The sequence below is a fragment of the Oncorhynchus nerka genome, linkage group LG2 (genome assembly GCF_034236695.1).
Source record: "Oncorhynchus nerka isolate Pitt River linkage group LG2, Oner_Uvic_2.0, whole genome shotgun sequence".
NCBI classification, from domain to species: Eukaryota; Metazoa; Chordata; class Actinopteri; order Salmoniformes; family Salmonidae; genus Oncorhynchus; species Oncorhynchus nerka.
This window is the reverse complement of record NC_088397.1, coordinates 101,568,024-101,576,367: the sequence shown is the minus strand read 5'-3', so window position 1 is coordinate 101,576,367 and position 8,344 is coordinate 101,568,024.

Here is an 8,344-nt window from a genome sequence, read left to right as displayed (position 1 = left end):
GGATTTATTGTGATGGTGTAGGTAGACTATATTACATGGATTTATTGTGATGGTGTAGGTAGACTATATTACATGGATTTATTGTGATGGTGTAGACTATATTACATGGATTTATTGTGATGGTGTAGACTATATTACATGGATTTATTGTGATGGTGTAGACTATAATACATGGATTTATTGTGATGGTGTAGACTATATTACATGGATTTATTGTGATGGTGTAGGTAGACTATATTACATGGATTTATTGTGATGGTGTAGACTATATTACATGGATTTATTGTGATGGTGTAGACTATATTACATGGATTTATTGTGATGGTGTAGACTATATTACATGGATTTATTGTGATGGTGTAGACTATATTACATGGATTTATTGTGATGGTGTAGACTATTACATGGATTTATTGTGATGGTGTAAACTATATTACATGGATTTATTGTGATGGTGTAGGTAGACTATATTACATGGATTTATTGTGATGGTGTAGGTAGACTATATTACATGGATTTATTGTGATGGTGTAGGTAGACTATATTACATGGATTTATTGTGATGGTGTAGACTATATTACATGGATTTATTGTGATGGTGTAGACTATATTACATGGATTTATTGTGATGGTGTAGGTAGACTATATTACATGGATTTATTGTGATGGTGTAGACTATATTACATGGATGTATTGTGATGGTGTAAGTAGACTATATTACATGGATTTATTGTGATGGTGTAGACTATATTACATGGATTTATTGTGATGGTGTAGGTAGACTATATTACATGGATTTATTGTGATGGTGTAGGTAGACTATATTACATGGATTTATTGTGATGGTGTAGACTATATTACATGGATTTATTGTGATGGTGTAGGTAGACTATATTACATGGATTTATTGTGATGGTGTAGACTACATTAAATTGATTTATTGTGATGGTGTAGACTAAATTACATGGTTTTATTGTGATGGTGTAGGTAGACTATATTACATGGATTTATTGTGATGGTGTAGACTATATTACATGGATTTATTGTGGTGGTGTAGGTAGACTATATTACATGGATTTATTGTGATGGTGTAGGTAGACTATATTACATGGATTTATTGTGATGGTGTAGACTATATTACATGGATTTATTGTGATGGTGTAGACTATATTACATGGATTTATTGTGATGGTGTAGGTAGACTATATTACATGGATTTATTGTGATGGTGTAGACTATATTACATGGATTTATTGTGATGGTGTAGACTATATTACATGGATTTATTGTGATGGTGTAGACTATATTACATGGATTTATTGTGATGGTGTAGACTATATTACATGGATTTATTGTGATGGTGTAGGTAGACTATATTACATGGATTTATTGTGATGGTGTAGAGTATATTACATGGATTTATTGTGATGGTGTAGGTAGACTATATTACATTGATTTATTGTGATGGTGTAGGTAGACTATATTACATGGATTTATTGTGATGGTGTAGGTAGACTATATTACATGGATTTATTGTGATGGTGTAGGTAGACTATATCACATGGATTTATTGTGATGGTGTAGACTATATTACATGGATTTATTGTGATGGTGTAGGTAGACTATATTACATGGATTTATTGTGATGGTGTAGGTAGACTATATTACATGGATTTATTGTGATGGTGTAGGTAGACTATATTACATGGATTTATTGTGATGGTGTAGACTATATTACATGGATTTATTGTGATGGTGTAGGTAGACTATATTACATGAATTTATTGTGATGGTGTAGACTATATTACATGGATTTATTGTGATGGTGTAGACTATATTACATGGATTTATTGTGATGGTGTAGACTATATTACATGGATTTATTGTGATGGTGTAGACTATATTACATGGATTTATTGTGATGGTGTAGGTAGACTATATTACATGGATTTATTGTGATGGTGTAGACTATATTACATGGATTTATTGTGATGGTGTAGACTATATTACATGGATTTATTGTGATGGTGTAGACTATATTACATGGATTTATTGTGATGGTGTAGACAGACTATATTACATGGATTTATTGTGATGGTGTAGACTATATTACATGGATTTATTGTGATGGTGTAGACTATATTACATGGATTTATTGTGATGGTGTAGACTATTACATGGATTTATTGTGATGGTGTAAGACTATATTACATGGATTTATTGTGATGGTGTAGACTATATTACATGGATTTATTGTGATGGTGTAGGTAGACTATATTACATGGATTTATTGTGATGGTGTAGGTAGACAATATTACATGGATTTATTGTGATGGTGTAGACTATATTACATGGATTTATTGTGATGGTGTAGACTATATTACATGGATTTATTGTGATGGTGTAGGTAGACTATATTACATGGTTTTATTGTGATGGTGTAGACTATATTACATGGATGTATTGTGATGGTGTAAGTAGACTATATTACATGGATTTATTGTGATGGTGTAGACTATATTACATGGATTTATTGTGATGGTGTAGACTATATGACATGGATTTATTGTGATGGTGTAGGTAGACTATATTACATGGATTTATTGTGATGGTGTAGGTAGACTATATTACATGGATTTATTGTGATGGTGTAGGTAGACTATATTACATGGATTTATTGTGATGGTGTAGGTAGACTATATTACATGGATTTATTGTGATGGTGTAGGTAGACTATATTACATGGATTTATTGTGATGGTGTAGACTATAGTACATGGATTTATTGTGATGGTGTAGACTATAATACATGGATTTATTGTGATGGTGTAGACTATATTACATGGATTTATTGTGATGGTGTCGACTATATTACATGGATTTATTGTGATGGTGTAGACTATATTACATGGATTTATTGTGATGGTGTAGACTATATTACATGGATTTATTGTGATGGTGTAGACTATATTACATGGATTTATTGTGATGGTGTAGACTATATTACATGGATTTATTGTGATGGTGTAGACTATATTACATGGATTTATTGTGATGGTGTAGACTATATTACATGGATTTATTGTGATGGTGTAAACTATATTACATGGATTTATTGTGATGGTGTAGGTAGACTATATTACATGGATTTATTGTGATGGTGTAGGTAGACTATATTACATGGATTTATTGTGATGGTGTAGGTAGACTATATTACATGGATTTATTGTGATGGTGTAGACTATATTACATGGATTTATTGTGATGGTGTAGACTATATTACATGGATTTATTGTGATGGTGTAGGTAGACTATGTTACATGGATTTATTGTGATGGTGTAGACTATATTACATGGATGTATTGTGATGGTGTAAGTAGACTATGTTACATGGATTTATTGTGATGGTGTAGACTATATTACATGGATTTATTGTGATGGTGTAGGTAGACTATATTACATGGATTTATTGTGATGGTGTAGGTAGACTATATTACATGGATTTATTGTGATGGTGTAGACTATATTACATGGATTTATTGTGATGGTGTAGGTAGACTATATTACATGGATTTATTGTGATGGTGTAGACTACATTAAATTGATTTATTGTGATGGTGTAGACTAAATTACATGGTTTTATTGTGATGGTGTAGGTAGACTATATTACATGGATTTATTGTGATGGTGTAGACTATATTACATGGATTTATTGTGGTGGTGTAGGTAGACTATATTACATGGATTTATTGTGATGGTGTAGGTAGACTATATTACATGGATTTATTGTGATGGTGTAGACTATATTACATGGATTTATTGTGATGGTGTAGACTATATTACATGGATTTATTGTGATGGTGTAGGTAGACTATATTACATGGATTTATTGTGATGGTGTAGACTATATTACATGGATTTATTGTGATGGTGTAGACTATATTACATGGATTTATTGTGATGGTGTAGACTATATTACATGGATTTATTGTGATGGTGTAGACTATATTACATGGATTTATTGTGATGGTGTAGGTAGACTATATTACATGGATTTATTGTGATGGTGTAGAGTATATTACATGGATTTATTGTGATGGTGTAGGTAGACTATATTACATTGATTTATTGTGATGGTGTAGGTAGACTATATTACATGGATTTATTGTGATGGTGTAGGTAGACTATATTACATGGATTTATTGTGATGGTGTAGGTAGACTATATCACATGGATTTATTGTGATGGTGTAGACTATATTACATGGATTTATTGTGATGGTGTAGGTAGACTATATTACATGGATTTATTGTGATGGTGTAGGTAGACTATATTACATGGATTTATTGTGATGGTGTAGGTAGACTATATTACATGGATTTATTGTGATGGTCTAGGCTATATTACATGGATTTATTGTGATGGTGTAGGTAGACTATATTACATGAATTTATTGTGATGGTGTAGACTATATTACATGGATTTATTGTGATGGTGTAGACTATATTACATGGATTTATTGTGATGGTGTAGACTATATTACATGGATTTATTGTGATGGTGTAGACTATATTACATGGATTTATTGTGATGGTGTAGGTAGACTATATTACATGGATTTATTGTGATGGTGTAGATTATATTACATGGATTTATTGTGATGGTGTAGATTATATTACATGGATTTATTGTGATGGTGTAGACTATATTACATGGATTTATTGTGATGGTGTAGACAGACTATATTACATGGATTTATTGTGATGGTGTAGACTATATTACATGGATTTATTGTGATGGTGTAGACTATATTACATGGATTTATTGTGATGGTGTAGACTATTACATGGATTTATTGTGATGGTGTAGACTATATTACATGGATTTATTGTGATGGTGTAAACTATATTACATGGATTTATTGTGATGGTGTAGACTATATTACATGGATTTATTGTGATGGTGTAGGTAGACTATATTACATGGATTTATTGTGATGGTGTAGGTAGACAATATTACATGGATTGATTGTGATGGTGTAGACTATATTACATGGATTTATTGTGATGGTGTAGACTATATTACATGGATTTATTGTGATGGTGTAGGTAGACTATGTTACATGGATTTATTGTGATGGTGTAGACTATATTACATGGATGTATTGTGATGGTGTAAGTAGACTATGTTACATGGATTTATTGTGATGGTGTAGACTATATTACATGGATTTATTGTGATGGTGTAGGTAGACTATATTACATGGATTTATTGTGATGGTGTAGGTAGACTATATTACATGGATTGATTGTGATGGTGTAGACTATATTACATGGATTTATTGTGATGGTGTAGGTAGACTATATTACATGGATTTATTGTGATGGTGTAGACTACATTAAATTGATTTATTGTGATGGTGTAGACTAAATTACATGGTTTTATTGTGATGGTGTAGGTAGACTATATTACATGGATTTATTGTGATGGTGTAGACTATATTACATGGATTTATTGTGGTGGTGTAGGTAGACTATATTACATGGATTTATTGTGATGGTGTAGACTACATTAAATTGATTTATTGTGATGGTGTAGACTAAATTACATGGTTTTATTGTGATGGTGTAGGTAGACTATGTTACATGGATTTATTGTGATGGTGTAGGTAGACTATATTACATGGATTTATTGTGATGGTGTAGGTAGATTATATTACATGGATGTATTGTGATGGTGTAGACTATATTACATGGATTTATTGTGATGGCATAGACTATATTACATGGATTTATTGTGATGGTGTAGACTATATTACATGGATTTATTGTGATGGTGTAGACTATATTACATGGATTTATTGTGATGGTGTAGGTAGACTATATTACATGGATTTATTGTGATGGTGTAGGTAGACAATATTACATGGATTGATTGTGATGGTGTAGACTATATTACATGGATTTATTGTGATGGTGTAGACTATATTACATGGATTTATTGTGATGGTGTAGGTAGACTATGTTACATGGATTTATTGTGATGGTGTAGACTATATTACATGGATGTATTGTGATGGTGTAAGTAGACTATATTACATGGATTTATTGTGATGGTGTAGACTATATTACATGGATTTATTGTGATGGTGTAGACTATATTACATGGATTTATTGTGATGGTGTAGACTATATTACATGGATTTATTGTGATGGTGTAGACTATATTACATGAATTTATTGTGATGGTGTAGACTATATTACATGGATTTATTGTGATGGTGTAGGTAGACTATATTACATGGATTTATTGTGATGGTGTAGAGTATATTACATGGATTTATTGTGATGGTGTAGGTAGACTATATTACATTGATTTATTGTGATGGTGTAGGTAGACTATATTACATGGATTTATTGTGATGGTGTAGGTAGACTATATTACATGGATTTATTGTGATGGTGTAGGTAGACTATATCACATGGATTTATTGTGATGGTGTAGACTATATTACATGGATTTATTGTGATGGTGTAGGTAGACTATATTACATGGATTTATTGTGATGGTGTAGGTAGACTATATTACATGGATTTATTGTGATGGTGTAGGTAGACTATATTACATGGATTTATTGTGATGGTCTAGGCTATATTACATGGATTTATTGTGATGGTGTAGGTAGACTATATTACATGAATTTATTGTGATGGTGTAGACTATATTACATGGATTTATTGTGATGGTGTAGACTACATTACATGGATTTATTGTGATGGTGTAGACTATATTACATGGATTTATTGTGATGGTGTAGACTATATTACATGGATTTATTGTGATGGTGTAGGTAGACTATACTACATGGAATTATTGTGATGGTGTAGACTATATTACATGGATTTATTGTGATGGTGTAGACTATATTACATGGATTTATTGTGATGGTGTAGACTATATTACATGGATTTATTGTGATGGTGTAGACAGACTATATTACATGGATTTATTGTGATGGTGTAGACTATATTACATGGATTTATTGTGATGGTGTAGACTATATTACATGGATTTATTGTGATGGTGTAGACTATTACATGGATTTATTGTGATGGTGTAAACTATATTACATGGATTTATTGTGATGGTGTAGACTATATTACATGGATTTATTGTGATGGTGTAGGTAGACTATATTACATGGATTTATTGTGATGGTGTAGGTAGACAATATTACATGGATTGATTGTGATGGTGTAGACTATATTACATGGATTTATTGTGATGGTGTAGACTATATTACATGGATTTATTGTGATGGTGTAGGTAGACTATGTTACATGGTTTTATTGTGATGGTGTAGACTATATTACATGGATGTATTGTGATGGTGTAAGTAGACTATGTTACATGGATTTATTGTGATGGTGTAGACTATATTACATGGATTTATTGTGATGGTGTAGACTATATGACATGGATTTATTGTGATGGTGTAGGTAGACTATATTACATGGATTTATTGTGATGGTGTAGGTAGACTATATTACATGGATTTATTGTGATGGTGTAGGTAGACTATATTACATGGATTTATTGTGATGGTGTAGGTAGACTATATTACATGGATTTATTGTGATGGTGTAGGTAGACTATATTACATGGATTTATTGTGATGGTGTAGACTATATTACATGGATTTATTGTGATGGTGTAGACTATAATACATGGATTTATTGTGATGGTGTAGACTATATTACATGGATTTATTGTGATGGTGTCGACTATATTACATGGATTTATTGTGATGGTGTAGACTATATTACATGGATTTATTGTGATGGTGTAGACTATATTACATGGATTTATTGTGATGGTGTAGACTATATTACATGGATTTATTGTGATGGTGTAGACTATATTACATGGATTTATTGTGATGGTGTAGACTATTACATGGATTTATTGTGATGGTGTAGACTATATTACATGGATTTATTGTGATGGTGTAAACTATATTACATGGATTTATTGTGATGGTGTAGGTAGACTATATTACATGGATTTATTGTGATGGTGTAGGTAGACTATATTACATGGATTTATTGTGATGGTGTAGGTAGACTATATTACATGGATTTATTGTGATGGTGTAGACTATATTACATGGATTTATTGTGATGGTGTAGACTATATTACATGGATTTATTGTGATGGTGTAGGTAGACTATGTTACATGGATTTATTGTGATGGTGTAGACTATATTACATGGATGTATTGTGATGGTGTAAGTAGACTATGTTACATGGATTTATTGTGATGGTGTAGACTATATTACATGGAT